The sequence below is a fragment of the Syngnathus leptorhynchus genome, unplaced genomic scaffold, assembly GCF_054491065.1.
Source record: "Syngnathus leptorhynchus isolate UIUO unplaced genomic scaffold, UIUO_Slep HiC_scaffold_143, whole genome shotgun sequence".
Taxonomy (NCBI): domain Eukaryota; kingdom Metazoa; phylum Chordata; class Actinopteri; order Syngnathiformes; family Syngnathidae; genus Syngnathus; species Syngnathus leptorhynchus.
The window spans coordinates 117,501-135,000 of record NW_028232110.1 but is presented as its reverse complement, the minus strand read 5'-3'; positions in this window follow the sequence as shown (position 1 = coordinate 135,000).

Below are 17,500 nucleotides of genomic sequence, written 5' to 3'. Positions count from 1 at the left end.
CTGCGGCGCTGCGCCGGCGACTTACCCGCGCGAGGCACGCACTGCGTGCGGCCAGGATGCGGAGTTGGATCGGCGCTGGTTGGGAACCCTCGGGGAACGAAGGCGGACGGCGGCCAGCCGGCGCCGACGAACCCGTCGGGGAGGGGGCTGGTGGCAGGCGCGATCGGCACTATTGCTGACTGCCGGGAGGGAAGCTGCGCCCCGGCCGAGTCAGACTCAGCCGTTGCGGCCCCCCCGAGCCCGCAGCGCGTAGCGCGGAAGCCATACGCCCCCCCGATGCGGAGCGACAGACGCCCCCGCGACCGCGGTTGGTCGGGAAGGCTTTTCGGATAGAGGTCGGACGGTGTGTGTGGACGGCTTCCCGTGGTGCCGCCGCTATCAAGCCGGAGGGTTTGAGAAACGACATTCGCGGAAGGACCGGCGCGGCCGGCGGACGCTCGCACGCGCGGCGCCCGACACTCAGCCGCTCGCTCGGCCTCCGTGGATCGTGGCTAGGTGGGATGGATGCCAAACCGGGTCGTCTCGGTCTCGCCGCAGTACGGTCGCGCCGGGGCCTGCGGGGCGGCGCGGGGAGCGCATGCTCACGCGGCGGCCGGGGCGCTAGAGTGCGACCCGCAGTGGGTAGGAACCGTCCACCCGACGTCGGACGAGCCGAGGCCGATGGAGGCCCTACCAAGGCGGGTCATGAGTGCCAGTCGGTCAGTTGGGTGAGGGGGTACTCGGAGGCCCGCCGGGAGCAGACGGGCGACCGGGGATGGGGGGCGTACGCGGGCGGGCGCCGGGAGAAGACGGCCCGTCCGGGGTCGAATCTCGGCCTGTGTTTTCGGAGCCGGCCGGGCATCACGCTCCCTCCTTGGATGGACAACATTCGTAGTTGACACTTTGTGTCATTTTATCCGAGCGGGCGGGCGCCTCGAGAGGCGGACCGTCCGGGGCGACTCTCGGCCTGTGTTTTCGGAGCCGGCCGGGCCTCACGCTCCCTCCTTGGATGGACAACATTCGTAGTTGACACTTTGTGTCATTTTATCCGAGCGGGCGGGCGCCGCGAGGCGGACCGTCCGGGGCGACTCTCGGCCTGTGTTTTCGGAGCCGGCCGGGCCTCACGCTCCCTCCTTGGATGGACAACATTCGTAGTTGACACTTTGTGTCATTTTATCCGAGCGGGCGGGCGCCGCGAGGCGGACCGTCCGGGGCGACTCTCGGCCTGTGTTTAAGGAGCCGGCCGGGCATCACGCTCCTTCCTTGGATGGACAACATTCGCAGTTGACACTTTGTGTCATTTTATCCGAGCAGACGGGCGCCGCGAGGCGGACCGTCCGGGGCGACTCTCGGCCTGTGTTTTCGGAGCCGGCCGGGCATCACGCTCCCTCCTTGGATGGACAACATTCGTAGTTGACACTTTGTGTCATTTTATCCGAGCAGACGGGCGCCGCGAGGCGACCGTCCGGGGCGACTCTCGGCCTGTGTTTAAGGAGCCGGCCGGGCATCACGCTCCTTCCTTGGATGGACAACATTCGTAGTTGACACTTTGTGTCATTTTATCCGAGCGGGCGGGCGCCGCGAGGCGGACCGTCCGGGGCGACTCTCGGCCTGTGTTTAAGGAGCCGGCCGGGCATCACGCTCCTTCCTTGGATGGACAACATTCGCAGTTGACACTTTGTGTCATTTTATCCGAGCAGACGGGCGCCGCGAGGCGGACCGTCCGGGGCGACTCTCGGCCTGTGTTTTCGGAGCCGGCCGGGCATCACGCTCCCTCCTTGGATGGACAACATTCGTAGTTGACACTTTGTGTCATTTTATCCGAGCAGACGGGCGCCGCGAGGCGGACCGTCCGGGGCGACTCTCGGCCTGTGTTTAAGGAGCCGGCCGGGCATCACGCTCCTTCCTTGGATGGACAACATTCGTAGTTGACACTTTGTGTCATTTTATCCGAGCGGGCGGGCGCCGCGAGGCGGACCGTCCGGGGCGACTCTCGGCCTGTGTTTAAGGAGCCGGCCGGGCATCACGCTCCTTCCTTGGATGGACAACATTCGCAGTTGACACTTTGTGTCATTTTATCCGAGCAGACGGGCGCCGCGAGGCGGACCGTCCGGGGCGACTCTCGGCCTGTGTTTAAGGAGCCGGCCGGGCATCACGCTCCTTCCTTGGATGGACAACATTCGCAGTTGACACTTTGTGTCATTTTATCCGAGCAGACGGGCGCCGCGAGGCGGACCGTCCGGGGCGACTCTCGGCCTGTGTTTAAGGAGCCGGCCGGGCCTCAAGCTCCCTCCTTGGATGGACAACATTCGTAGTTGACACTTTGTGTCATTTTATCCGAGCGGGCGGGCGCCGCGAGGCGGACCGTCCGGGGCGACTCTCGGCCTGTGTTTAAGGAGCCGGCCGGGCATCACGCTCCTTCCTTGGATGGACAACATTCGCAGTTGACACTTTGTGTCATTTTATCCGAGCAGACGGGCGCCGCGAGGCGGACCGTCCGGGGCGACTCTCGGCCTGTGTTTTCGGAGCCGGCCGGGCATCACGCTCCCTCCTTGGATGGACAACATTCGTAGTTGACACTTTGTGTCATTTTATCCGAGCAGACGGGCGCCGCGAGGCGGACCGTCCGGGGCGACTCTCGGCCTGTGTTTAAGGAGCCGGCCGGGCATCACGCTCCTTCCTTGGATGGACAACATTCGCAGTTGACACTTTGTGTCATTTTGTTCGGCCTGTGTTTAAGGAGGCGGCCGTCCTCCACTCGGTCCGTGTTTAAGGAGCGACACTCGCGCTCCGGTTCGGCCTGTATTTAGGGAGGCGGCCGTCCTCCGCTTGGTCTGTGTTAAGGGCGACACTCTGTCCATGTTTGAGGAGCCTGGCCCTGACGCTCCTCTCCGGCCTGTGTTTAAGGAGGCGGCCGTCCTCCCCTTGGTCCGTGTTAAGGGCGACACTCGGTCCATGTTTGAGGAGCCTGGCCCTGACGCTCCTCTCCGGCCTGTGTTTAAGGAGGCGGCCGTCCTCCCCTTGGTCCGTGTTAAGGGCGACACTCGGTCCATGTTTGAGGAGCCTGGCCCTGACGCTCCTCTCCGGCCTGTGTTTAAGGAGGCGGCCGTCCTCCCCTTGGTCCGTGTTAAGGGCGACACTCGGTCCATGTTTGAGGAGCCTGGCCCTGACGCTCCTCTCCGGCCTGTGTTTAAGGAGGCGGCCGTCCTCCCCTTGGTCCGTGTTAAGGGCGACACTCGGTCCATGTTTAAGGAGCGGCCCTCGCGCTCCGGTTCGGCCTGTATTTAGGGAGGCGGCCGTCCTCCGCTTGGTCTGTGTTAAGGGCGACACTCGGTCCGTGTTTAAGGAGCCGGCCCTGACGCTCCTCTTCGGCCTGTGTTTAAGGAGGCGGCCGTCCTCCACTTCCTTCCATGCACCACCACATTCGCAGTTGACACTTTGCCATTTTTTCAGAGAGGTGACACTTAGTCGTTTTTTCGAAAGTTGACACTTAGTCGTTTTTTCGAAAGTTGACACTTTGCCGTTTTTTCAGAGAGGCGACACTTAGTCGTTTTTTCGAAAGTTGACACTTAGCCGTTTTTTCGAAAGTTGACACTTAGCCGTTTTTTCGAAAGTTGACACTTAGCCGTTTTTTCGAAAGTTGACACTTAGTCACTTTTTCGCCACAGTGACACCTCCAGCGCGTGCCACGGCGCTTTTCAGGTCTTCTATCCGACCTTGTGCTGTCGAGGACGGCGTGTCCGACGCCGTGGGGAGACCAGCACCATCTCCTCCATACTCGTAAACGGGGTGCTTTGGAAAACGGGGGGAAAGTCGATGAGTACACTGACTACTGGGACCATTTCATTGTACTCTGGCGCACCTGAAGACCAAAAAAGGTACTGCACCTTAGCCCGGGTACCTCACCCCCTGGTACCTCGAGGAGAACTTAGAAAAATTTCGACAAATTTTTGGTGAGCTCCAGGGAGAGAGGCTGATTTTTCGCTTTTTGAGGCCGACCGCCGAACCGGCGCGGGGCGGACTCACAAGCCCCGCAGAGCCGTGGGCACTTAGTCGTTTTTTCAGAGAGGCGACACTTAGTCGTTTTTTCAGAGGCGACACTTAGTCGTTTTTTCGAAAGTTGACACTTAGCCGTTTTTTCGAAAGTCGACACTTAGCCGTTTTTTTGGAAAGTTGACACTTAGTCGTTTTTTCGAAAGTTGACACTTAGTCGTTTTTTCGCCACAATTGGCTCTGAGCTCCAGGGGGAGAGCCTGGTTTTGCCTTATTTCAGGCCGGCTGGGGAACCGGCGCGGGTCGGATGCACGAGCCCGGCAGAGCCGTGGGCACTTAGAAAATTTTCGCCGATTAAGCTGGGACCTCCAGGCGGAGACCGGCATTCCTCGTCCTCGGGGTTCGACCCAGGAACCGGCGCTGGGCAGACGCCGTAGCCACGCAGAGCCGTGGGCACTTAGAAAATATTCGCCAAGTTGGCTCTGAGCTCCAGGCGGAGAGGCTGGTTTTGCCTTATTTCAGGCCGGCTGGGGAACCGGCGCGGGTCGGATGCACGAGCCCGCAGAGCCGTGGGCACTTTGCCATTTTCTCAGAGTCGACACTTAGTCGTTTTTTCAGAGAGGCGACACTCTGTCGTTTTTTCGAAAGTTGACACTTTGCCGTTTTTTCAGAGAGGCGACACTTAGCCGTTTTTTCAGAGATGTGACACTTAGCCGTTTTTTCAGAGATGTGACACTTAGCCGTTTTTTCAGAGATGTGACACTTTGCCGTTTTTTCGAAAGTTGACACTTAGCCGTTTTTTCGAAAGTCGACACTTAGCCGTTTTTTCAGAGATGTGACACTTTGCCGTTTTTTCGAAAGTTGACACTTAGCCGTTTTTTCGAAAGTTGACACTTAGTCGTTTTTTCAGAGATGTGACACTTAGAAACTTTTTGCCAAGTTGGCTGTGAGCTCCAGGAGGAGACCGTTATTTTTCGTCATTCGAGGCCGACTGCGGAACCGGCGCTGGGCGGACGCCAAAGCTCGGCAGGGCCGTGGGCACTTAGAAACTTTTTGCCAAGTTGGCTGTGAGCTCCAGGAGGAGACCGTTATTTTTCGTCATTCGAGGCCGACTGCGGAACCGGCGCTGGGCGGACGCCAAAGCTCGGCAGGGCCGTGGGCACTTAGAAACTTTTTGCCAAGTTGGCTGTGAGCTCCAGGAGGAGACCGTTATTTTTCGTCATTCGAGGCCGACTGCGGAACCGGCGCTGAGCGGACGCCAAAGTTCGGCAGGGCCGTGGGCACTTAGAAACTTTTTGCCAAGTTGGCTGTGAGCTCCAGGAGGAGACCGTTATTTTTCGTCATTCGAGGCCGACTGCGGAACCGGCGCTGAGCGGACGCCAAAGTTCGGCAGGGCCGTGGGCACTTAGAAACTTTTTGCCAAGTTGGCTGTGAGCTCCAGGAGGAGACCGTTATTTTTCGTCATTCGAGGCCGACTGCGGAACCGGCGCTGGGCGGACGCCAAAGCTCGGCAGGGCCGTGGGCACTTAGAAACTTTTTGCCAAGTTGGCTGTGAGCTCCAGGAGGAGACCGTCATTTTTCGTCATTCGAGGCCGACTGCGGCACCGGCGCTGAGCGGACGCCAAAGCTCGGCAGGGCCGTGGGCACTTAGAAACTTTTTGCCAAGTTGGCTGTGAGCTCCAGGAGGAGACCGTTATTTTTCGTCATTCGAGGCCGACTGCGGAACCGGCGCTGGGCGGACGCCAAAGCTCGGCAGGGCCGTGGGCACTTAGAAACTTTTTGCCAAGTTGGCTGTGAGCTCCAGGAGGAGACCGTCATTTTTCGTCATTCGAGGCCGACTGCGGCACCGGCGCTGAGCGGACGCCAAAGCTCGGCAGGGCCGTGGGCACTTTGCCACTTTTTCGCCACAATTGGCTGTGAGCTCCAGGAGGAGACCGTTATTTTTCGTCATTCTAGGCCGGTTGCAGAACCGGCGCGGCTCGGATGCACGAGCCCGCAGAGCCGTGGGCACTTAGAAAAATTTCAGAGAGGCGACACTTTGCCATTTTTTCAGAGAGGTGACACTTAGTCGTTTTTTCGAAAGTTGACACTTAGCCGTTTTTTCGAAAGTTGACACTTAGTCGTTTTTTCGAAAGTTGACACTTAGTCGTTTTTTCGCCAAAGTGCCCACCTCCAGCGCGTGCCACGGCGCTTTCCAGGTCTTCTATCCGACCTTGTGCTGTCGAGGACGGCGTGTCCGACGCCGTGGGGAGACCAGCACCATCTCCTCCATACTCGTAAACGAGGTGCTTTGGAAAACGGGGGGAAAGTCGATGAGTACACTGACTACTGGGACCATTTCATTGTACTCTGGCGCACCTGAAGACCAAAAAAGGTACTGCACCTTAGCCCGGGTACCTCACCCCCTGGTACCTCGAGGTGAGCTCCAGGGAGAGAGGCTGATTTTTTGCTTTTTGAGGCCGACCACCGAACCGGCGCGGGGCGGACTCACAAGCCCCGCAGAGCCGTGGGCACTTAGTCGTTTTTTCGAAAGTTGACACTTAGTCGTTTTTTCGCCGATTTTGCTGGGACCTCCAGGCGAGGACCGGCGTTTTTCGTCTTCCGGGTCCGACCCGGGAACCAGCGCCGAGCGGACACATTCGCTCGCTAGTGCCGTTGGCACTTAGAAAATTTTTCGTTTGTCATGAGCTCCGGGCGGAGACCGGCGTTTTTCGTCTTCCGGGTCCGACCCGGGAACCAGCGCCGAGCGGACACATTCGCTCGCAAGTGCCGTTGGCACTTAGAAAATTTTTCGTTTGTCATGAGCTCCGGGCGGAGAGCGGCGTTTTTCGTCTTCCGGGTTCGACCCGGGAACCAGCGCCGAGCGGACACATTCGCTCGCTAGTGCCGTTGGCACTTAGAAAATTTTTCGTTTGTCATGAGCTCCGGGCGGAGACCGGCGTTTTTTGTCTTCCGGGTTCGACCCGGGAACCAGCGCCGAGCGGACACATTCGCTCGCTAGTGCCGTTGGCACTTAGAAAATTTTTCGTTTGTCATGAGCTCCGGGCGGAGAGCGGCGTTTTTCGTCTTCCGGGTTCGACCCGGGAACCAGCGCCGAGCGGACACATTCGCTCGCTAGTGCCGTTGGCACTTAGAAAATTTTTCGTTTGTCATGAGCTCCGGGCGGAGAGCGGCGTTTTTCGTCTTCCGGGTTCGACCCGGGAACCAGCGCCGAGCGGACACATTCGCTCGCTAGTGCCGTTGGCACTTAGAAAATTTTTCGTTTGTCATGAGCTCCGGGCGGAGAGCGGCGTTTTTCGTCTTCCGGGTTCGACCCGGGAACCAGCGCCGAGCGGACACATTCGCTCGCTAGTGCCGTTGGCACTTAGAAAATTTTTCGTTTGTCATGAGCTCCGGGCGGAGAGCGGCGTTTTTCGTCTTCCGGGTTCGACCCGGGAACCAGCGCCGAGCGGACACATTCGCTCGCTAGTGCCGTTGGCACTTAGAAAATTTTTCGTTTGTCATGAGCTCCGGGCGGAGAGCGGCGTTTTTCGTCTTCCGGGTTCGACCCGGGAACCAGCGCCGAGCGGACACATTCGCTCGCTAGTGCCGTTGGCACTTAGAAAATTTTTCGTTTGTCATGAGCTCCGGGCGGAGAGCGGCGTTTTTCGTCTTCCGGGTTCGACCCGGGAACCAGCGCCGAGCGGACACATTCGCTCGCTAGTGCCGTTGGCACTTAGAAAATTTTTCGTTTGTCATGAGCTCCGGGCGGAGACCGGCATTTTTCGTCATTCGAGGCCGACGGGGGAACCAGCCGGAGCGGACACGTTTGCTCGGAAGAGCCGTTGGCACTTAGAAAAAATTCCGTGTCTCGTGAGCTCCAGGGGGGACAGGCTGGTTTTATTCATCCGTAGCCGACATGGGAACCAGCGCGGAGCGGATTGGTGTTGCGCTGCCATATACCTCATCTCTCTCAAGAGTCCCCCCCTTATACGTGCCGATGGTGTTTTGGAAAACGGGGGGTAACTGGATGAGTACACTGACTAGTGGGACCAAGTACACTAATAGCCCCTGGTACCTAAAATGGAAGTATAGAGGCCGACTTTCGGGCAAGATCACGCCGGGTTAGGCTTCCAGGACCTCGGCTAAGCAATTTTAACGGGTTGCCCGGTTCTTTTTTGAACCAGCCCGGTTCTTTTTTTTTATCCAGCCCGGTTCTTTTTACACTTCCAGCTGGAGCTCGGGAGCGGCTTTTTGCACAAGATCACGCCGTGTTAGGCTTCCAGGACCTCAGCTAAGCAATTTTAACGGGTCGCCCGGTTCTTTTTTGATCCAGCCCGGTTCTTTTTTTTATCCAGCCTGGTTCTTTTTACACTTCCAGCTGGAGCTCGGGAGCGGCTTTTTGCACAAGAACACGCCGTGTTAGGCTTCCAGGACCTCGGCTAAGCAATTTTAACGGGTCGCCCGGTTCTTTTTTGATCCAGCCCGGTTCTTTTTTTTATCCAGCCTGGTTCTTTTTACACTTCCAGCTGGAGCTCGGGAGCGGCTTTTTGCACAAGAACACGCCGTGTTAGGCTTCCAGGACCTCGGCTAAGCAATTTTAACGGGTCGCCCGGTTCTTTTTTGATCCAGCCCGGTTCTTTTTTTTATCCAGCCTGGTTCTTTTTACACTTCCAGCTGGAGCTCGGGAGCGGCTTTTTGCACAAGATCACGCCGTGTTAGGCTTCCAGGACCTCGGCTAAGCAATTTTAACGGGTCGCCCGGTTCTTTTTTTTTATCCAGCCCGGTTCTTTTTTTATCCAGCCCGGTTCTTTTTACACTTCCAGCTGGAGCTCGGGAGCGGCTTTTTGCACAAGATCACGCCGTGTTAGGCTTCCAGGACCTCGGCTAAGCAATTTTAACGGGTCGCCCGGTTCTTTTTTGATCCAGCCCGGTTCTTTTTTTTATCCAGCCTGGTTCTTTTTACACTTCCAGCTGGAGCTCGGGAGCGGCTTTTTGCACAAGAACACGCCGTGTTAGGCTTCCAGGACCTCGGCTAAGCAATTTTAACGGGTTGCCCGGTTCTTTTTTGAACCAGCCCGGTTCTTTTTTTTATCCAGCCTGGTTCTTTTTACACTTCCAGCTGGAGCTCGGGAGCGGCTTTTTGCACAAGAACACGCCGTGTTAGGCTTCCAGGACCTCGGCTAAGCAATTTTAACGGGTCGCCCGGTTCTTTTTTGATCCAGCCCGGTTCTTTTTTTTATCCAGCCTGGTTCTTTTTACACTTCCAGCTGGAGCTCGGGAGCGGCTTTTTGCACAAGATCACGCCGTGTTAGGCTTCCAGGACCTCGGCTAAGCAATTTTAACGGGTCGCCCGGTTCTTTTTTTTATCCAGCCCGGTTCTTTTTTTTATCCAGCCCGGTTCTTTTTACACTTCCAGCTGGAGCTCGGGAGCGGCTTTTTGCACAAGATCACGCCGTGTTAGGCTTCCAGGACCTCGGCTAAGCAATTTTAACGGGTCGCCCGGTTCTTTTTTGATCCAGCCCGGTTCTTTTTTTTATCCAGCCTGGTTCTTTTTACACTTCCAGCTGGAGCTCGGGAGCGGCTTTTTGCACAAGAACACGCCGTGTTAGGCTTCCAGGACCTCGGCTAAGCAATTTTAACGGGTTGCCCGGTTCTTTTTTGAACCAGCCCGGTTCTTTTTTTTATCCAGCCTGGTTCTTTTTACACTTCCAGCTGGAGCTCGGGAGCGGCTTTTTGCACAAGAACACGCCGTGTTAGGCTTCCAGGACCTCGGCTAAGCAATTTTAACGGGTCGCCCGGTTCTTTTTTGATCCAGCCCGGTTCTTTTTTTTATCCAGCCTGGTTCTTTTTACACTTCCAGCTGGAGCTCGGGAGCGGCTTTTTGCACAAGATCACGCCGTGTTAGGCTTCCAGGACCTCGGCTAAGCAATTTTAACGGGTCGCCCGGTTCTTTTTTTTATCCAGCCCGGTTCTTTTTTTATCCAGCCCGGTTCTTTTTACACTTCCAGCTGGAGCTCGGGAGCGGCTTTTTGCACAAGATCACGCCGTGTTAGGCTTCCAGGACCTCGGCTAAGCAATTTTAACGGGTCGCCCGGTTCTTTTTTGATCCAGCCCGGTTCTTTTTTTTATCCAGCCTGGTTCTTTTTACACTTCCAGCTGGAGCTCGGGAGCGGCTTTTTGCACAAGAACACGCCGTGTTAGGCTTCCAGGACCTCGGCTAAGCAATTTTAACGGGTCGCCCGGTTCTTTTTTTTATCCAGCCCGGTTCTTTTTTTATCCAGCCCGGTTCTTTTTACACTTCCAGCTGGAGCTCGGGAGCGGCTTTTTGCACAAGATCACGCCGTGTTAGGCTTCCAGGACCTCGGCTAAGCAATTTTAACGGGTCGCCCGGTTCTTTTTTGATCCAGCCCGGTTCTTTTTTTTATCCAGCCCGGTTCTTTTTACACTTCCAGCTGGAGCTTGGGAGCGGCTTTTTGCACAAGAACACGCCGTGTTAGGCTTCCAGGACCTCGGCTAAGCAATTTTAACGGGTCGCCCGGTTCTTTTTTGATCCAGCCCGGTTCTTTTTACACTTCCAGCTGGAGCTCGGGAGCGGCTTTTTGCACAAGATCACGCCGGGTTAGGCTTCCAGGACCTCGGCTAAGCAATTTTAACGGGCCGCCCGGTTCTTTTTTTTTATCCAGCCCGGTTCTTTTTTTTATCCAGCCTGGTTCTTTTTACACTTCCAGCTGGAGCTCGGGAGCGGCTTTTTGCACAAGATCACGCCGTGTTAGGCTTCCAGGACCTCGGCTAAGCAATTTTAACGGGTCGCCCGGTTCTTTTTTGATCCAGCCCGGTTCTTTTTCCACTTCCAGCTGGAGCTCAGCAGCGGCTTTTTGCACAAGATCACGCCGGGTTAGGCTTCCAGGACCTCGGCTAAGCACTTCTAACGGGTCGCCCGGTTCTTTTTTTGAACCAGCCCGGTTCTTTTTACACTTCCAGCTGGAGCTCAGCAGCGGCTTTTTGCACAAGATCACGCCGGGTTAGGGTTCCAGGACCTCGGCTAAGCAATTTTAAAGGGCCGCCCGGTTCTTTTTTTGATCCAGCCCGGTTCTTTTTACACTTCCAGCTGGAGCTCAGCAGCGGCTTTTTGCACAAGATCACGCCGGGTTAGGCTTCCAGGACCTCGGCTAAGCACTTCTAACGGGCCCTGGTCCACCCCTGCCAGTGCATTTCAAAACTTGGCATTAATTTCGACCTAAGAGACGAAGTCTGATTTTTTTCTACCACTTGGGCGGCCTTTTTGCACCCAGAACACCCGCACCGGCACCATAAATTCGAAGGGTGCCGAGTGCGTCGGCGCAGATTCTGCGACGGAGTGACACTTCCCTCTTGTGGACATTCGGCGGTAGGTGAAATGCGCACTCGGTCTTCTCTTTTCTTTTCCTTCCAGTGAAACTTTGGCAACATTCTGCGAGCTGCTGGCTTCCAGAACCTCGGCCAAGCAGGTGGAGGATTTTTTTCCACTTCCAGCTGGAGGTGAGGAGGGACTTTTTGGGCAAGATCACGCCGACTTAGCAAGCAAGGTGGAAGTGCCAGCATGCTCCGTGGCTGGAAGTGTGGATGTGCCAGCACCCTCCCTGCCTATGGAAGTGTGGAGCTCCAGCACCCTCCCTGCCTATGGAAGTGTGGAGCTCCAGCACCCTCCCTGCCTATGGAAGTGTGGAGCTCCAGCACCCTCCCTGCCTATGGAAGTGTGGAGCTCCAGCACCCTCCCTGCCTATGGAAGTGTGGAGCTCCAGCACCCTCCCTGCCTATGGAAGTGTGGAGCTCCAGCACCCTCCCTGCCTATGGAAGTGTGGAGCTCCAGCACCCTCCCTGCCTATGGAAGTGTGGAGCTCCAGCACCCTCCCTGCCTATGGAAGTGTGGAGCTCCAGCACCCTCCCTGCCTATGGAAGTGTGGAGCTCCAGCACCCTCCCTGCCTATGGAAGTGTGGAGCTCCAGCACCCTCCCTGCCTATGGAAGTGTGGAGCTCCAGCACCCTCCCTGCCTATGGAAGTGTGGAGCTCCAGCACCCTCCCTGCCTATGGAAGTGTGGAGCTCCAGCACCCTCCCTGCCTATGGAAGTGTGGAGCTCCAGCACCCTCCCTGCCTATGGAAGTGTGGAGCTCCAGCACCCTCCCTGCCTATGGAAGTGTGGAGCTCCAGCACCCTCCCTGCCTATGGAAGTGTGGAGCTCCAGCACCCTCCCTGCCTATGGAAGTGTGGAGCTCCAGCACCCTCCCTGCCTATGGAAGTGTGGAGCTCCAGCACCCTCCCTGCCTATGGAAGTGTGGAGCTCCAGCACCCTCCCTGCCTATGGAAGTGTGGAGCTCCAGCACCCTCCCTGCCTATGGAAGTGTGGAGCTCCAGCACCCTCCCTGCCTATGGAAGTGTGGAGCTCCAGCACCCTCCCTGCCTATGGAAGTGTGGAGCTCCAGCACCCTCCCTGCCTATGGAAGTGTGGAGCTCCAGCACCCTCCCTGCCTATGGAAGTGTGGAGCTCCAGCACCCTCCCTGCCTATGGAAGTGTGGAGCTCCAGCACCCTCCCTGCCTATGGAAGTGTGGAGCTCCAGCACCCTCCCTGCCTATGGAAGTGTGGAGCTCCAGCACCCTCCCTGCCTATGGAAGTGTGGAGCTCCAGCACCCTCCCTGCCTATGGAAGTGTGGAGCTCCAGCACCCTCCCTGCCTATGGAAGTGTGGAGCTCCAGCACCCTCCCTGCCTATGGAAGTGTGGAGCTCCAGCACCCTCCCTGCCTATGGAAGTGTGGAGCTCCAGCACCCTCCCTGCCTATGGAAGTGTGGAGCTCCAGCACCCTCCCTGCCTATGGAAGTGTGGAGCTCCAGCACCCTCCCTGCCTATGGAAGTGTGGAGCTCCAGCACCCTCCCTGCCTATGGAAGTGTGGAGCTCCAGCACCCTCCCTGCCTATGGAAGTGTGGAGCTCCAGCACCCTCCCTGCCTATGGAAGTGTGGAGCTCCAGCACCCTCCCTGCCTATGGAAGTGTGGAGCTCCAGCACCCTCCCTGCCTATGGAAGAGCCACCTCCGCGGGCATGCTGCTCAACCACGCCGGCCCAGAGTTCCAGCCGCTCGGCTACACTCTCTCACAAGCCCCGCCTGGAGCTCCCCAGCCCACCCCTGGTACCTCAACTACCGAGGCCAGCCGCTCGACCAGGCCGGCCCAGAGTTCCAGCCGCTCGGCTTCACTCTCTCACAAGCCCCGCCTGGAGCTCCCCAGCCCGCCCCTGGTACCTCAACTACCGAGGCCAGCCGCTCGACCAGGCCGGCCGAGAGTTCCAGCCGCTCGGCTTCACTCTCTCACAAGACCCGCCTGGAGCTCCCCGCCCCACCCCTGGTACCTCAACTACCGAGGCCAGCCGCTCGACCACGCCGGCGCAGAGTTCCAGCCGCTCGGATAAGCTCTGTCACTCACCCGCCGCGCAGCCACCGGTAACGGGGAAATGTCGCCGCCTGGCGGACACGCCGTTGTAAATGAATGGGCTTTCGCACTTAGTGCAATTTTCGCCAACTCTCTGACTGGAGCTATGGAAGTATGGAGCTATGGAGCCACCAGCCACCCAGGCTGGAGCTATGGAGCCATGGAGCTCTGGTGCTATGGAGCTCTGGAGGTATGGAGCTATGGAGCTATGGAGCTATGGAGCTATGGAGCCCTGGAGCTCTGGAGGTATGGAGCTATGGTGCTATGGAGCTCTGAAGCCATGGAGCTCTGGTGCTATGGAGCTCTGGAGCTCTGGAGGTATGGAGCTCTGGAGGTATGGAGCTATGGAGCCCTGGAGCCCTGGAGCTATGGAGCTATGGAGCTATGGAGCTCTGGAGCTATGGAAGTATGGAGCTATGGAGCTATGGATGTATGGAGCTATGGAGCCACCAGCCAGCCAGGCTGGAGCTATGGAAGTATGGAGCCATGGAGCTCTGGAGCTATGGAAGTATGGAGCTATGGAGCTATGGAGCTCTGGAGCTATGGAGCTAAGGAAGTATGGAGCTATGGAGCTCTGGAGCTATGGAAGTATGGAGCTATGGAGCTCTGGGGCTATGGAAGTATGGAGCTATGGAAGTATGGAGTTATGGAGCTATGGAAGTATGGAGCTATGGAGCTCTGGAGCTCTGGAGCTATGGAGCCACCAGCCAGCACCCTCCGTGGCTCAACCACGCCGGCCCAGAGTTCCAGCCGCTCGGCTTCACTCTCTCACAAGCCCCGCCTGGAGCTCCCCGGCCCACCCCTGGTACCTCAACTACCGAGGCCAGCCGCTCGACCACGCCGGCGCAGAGTTCCAGCCGCTCGGATTCACTCTCTCACAAGACCCGCCTGGAGCTCCCCGCCCCACCCCTGGTACCTCAACTACCGAGGCCAGCCGCTCGACCACGCCGGCGCAGAGTTCCAGCCGCTCGGATAAGCTCTGTCACTCACCCGCCGCGCAGCCACCGGTAACGGGGAAATGTCGCCGCCTTGTGGACACGCCGTTGTAAATGAATGGGCTTTCGCACTTAGTGCAATTTTAGCACACTCTCTGACTGGAGCTATGGAAGTATGGAGCTATGGAGCCACCAGCCACCCAGGCTGGAGCTATGGAGCTATGGAGCTCTGGTGCTATGGAGCTATGGAGCTCTGGTGCTATGGAGCTATGGAGCTCTGGTGCTATGGAGCTATGGAGCTCTGGTGCTATGGAGCTATGGAGCTCTGGTGCTATGGAGCTATGGAGCTCTGGTGCTATGGAGCTATGGAGCTCTGGTGCTATGGAGCTATGGAGCTCTGGTGCTATGGAGCTATGGAGCTCTGGTGCTATGGAGCTATGGAGCTCTGGTGCTATGGAGCTATGGAGCTCTGGTGCTATGGAGCTCTGGAGCTCTGGTGCTATGGAGCTATGGAGCTATGGAGCCACCAGCCAGCACCCTCCGTGGCTGGATCAATGGAAGTGTTTTAGGTACCAGGCAGCCAAAGGGCCGGGGCCTCACGCTCGACCACGCCGGCGCAGAGTTCCAGCCGCTCGGATAAGCTCTGTCACTCACCCGCCACGCAGCCACCGGTAACGGGGAAATGTCGCCGCCTGGCGGACACGCCGTTGTAAATGAATGGGCTTTCGCACTTAGTGCAATTTTCGCCAACTCTCTGACTGGAGCTATGGAAGTATGGAGCTATGGAGCCACCAGCCACCCAGGCTGGAGCTATGGAGCTCTGGAGGTATGGAGCCCTGGAGCTATGGAGCTATGGAGCCCTGGAGCTATGGAGCCCTGGAGCTATGGAGCTATGGAGCTCTGGTGCTATGGAGCTATGGAGCTCTGGTGCTATGGAGCTATGGAGCTCTGGTGCTATGGAGCTATGGAGCTCTGGTGCTATGGAGCTATGTAGCTCTGGTGCTATGGAGCTATGGAGCTCTGGTGCTATGGAGCTATGGAGCTCTGGTGCTATGGAGCTATGGAGCTCTGGTGCTATGGAGCTATGGAGCTCTGGTGCTATGGAGCTATGGAGCTATGGAGCCACCAGCCAGCACCCTCCGTGGCTGGATCAATGGAAGTGTTTTAGGTACCAGGCAGCCAAAGGGCCGGGGCCTCACGCTCGACCACGCCGGCGCAGAGTTCCAGCCGCTCGGATAAGCTCTGTCACTCACCCGCCACGCAGCCACCGGTAACGGGGAAATGTCGCCGCCTGGCGGACACGCCGTTGTAAATGAATGGGCTTTCGCACTTAGTGCAATTTTCGCCAACTCTCTGACTGGAGCTATGGAAGTATGGAGCTATGGAGCCACCAGCCACCCAGGCTGGAGCTATGGAGCTCTGGAGGTATGGAGCTATGGAGCCCTGGAGCTATGGAGCTATGGAGCCCTGGAGCTATGGAGCCCTGGAGCTATGGAGCTATGGAGCCCTGGTGCTATGGAGCTATGGAGCTCTGGTGCTATGGAGCTATGGAGCTCTGGTGCTATGGAGCTATGGAGCTCTGGTGCTATGGAGCTATGGAGCTATGGAGCTCTGGTGCTATGGAGCTATGGAGCTCTGGTGCTATGGAGCTATGGAGCTCTGGTGCTATGGAGCTATGGAGCTCTGGTGCTATGGAGCTCTGGTGCTATGGAGCTATGGAGCTCTGGTGCTATGGAGCTCTGGAGCTCTGGAGGTATGGAGCTATGGAGCCACCAGCCAGCACCCTCCGTGGCTGGATCAATGGAAGTGTTTTAGGTACCAGGCAGCCAAAGGGCCGAGGCCTCACGCTCGACCACGCCGGCGCAGAGTTCCAGCCGCTCGGATAAGCTCTGTCACTCACCCGCCGCGCAGCCACCGGTAACGGGGAAATGTCGCCGCCTTGTGGACACGCCGTTGTAAATGAATGGGCTTTCGCACTTAGTGCAATTTTAGCACACTCTCTGACTGGAGCTATGGAAGTATGGAGCTATGGAGCCACCAGCCACCCAGGCTGGAGCTATGGAGCTATGGAGCTCTGGTGCTATGGAGCTATGGAGCTCTGGTGCTATGGAGCTATGGAGCTCTGGTGCTATGGAGCTATGGAGCTCTGGTGCTATGGAGCTATGGAGCTCTGGTGCTATGGAGCTATGGAGCTCTGGTGCTATGGAGCTATGGAGCTCTGGTGCTATGGAGCTATGGAGCTCTGGTGCTATGGAGCTATGGAGCTCTGGTGCTATGGAGCTATGGAGCTCTGGTGCTATGGAGCTATGGAGCTCTGGTGCTATGGAGCTATGGAGCTCTGGTGCTATGGAGCTATGGAGCTCTGGTGCTATGGAGCTATGGAGCTCTGGTGCTATGGAGCTATGGAGCTCTGGTGCTATGGAGCTATGGAGCTCTGGTGCTATGGAGCTATGGAGCTCTGGTGCTATGGAGCTATGGAGCTATGGAGCTCTGGTGCTATGGAGCTATGGAGCTATGTAGCTCTGGTGCTATGGAGCTATGGAGCTCTGGTGCTATGGAGCTATGGAGCTCTGGTGCTATGGAGCTATGGAGCTCTGGTGCTATGGAGCTATGGAGCTCTGGTGCTATGGAGCTATGGAGCTATGGAGCCACCAGCCAGCACCCTCCGTGGCTGGATCAATGGAAGTGTTTTAGGTACCAGGCAGCCAAAGGGCCGGGGCCTCACGCTCGACCACGCCGGCGCAGAGTTCCAGCCGCTCGGATAAGCTCTGTCACTCACCCGCCGCGCAGCCACCGGTAACGGGGAAATGTCGCCGCCTGGCGGACACGCCGTTGTAAATGAATGGGCTTTCGCACTTAGTGCAATTTTAGCCAACTCCGTGGCTGCAAGTATGGAAGTATGGAGCTATGGAGCCACCAGCCAGCACCCTCCGCGGCTGGAGCTATGGAAGTATGGAGCTATGGAGCTCTGGGGCTATGGAAGTATGGAGCTCTGGGGCTATGGAGCTCCGGGGCTATGGAGCTCCGGGGCTATGGAGCTCCGGGGCTATGGAGCTCCGGGGCTATGGAGCTCCGGGGCTATGGAGCTATGGAGCTCCGGGGCTATGGAGCTCCGGGGCTATGGAGCTATGGAGCTCCGGGGCTATGGA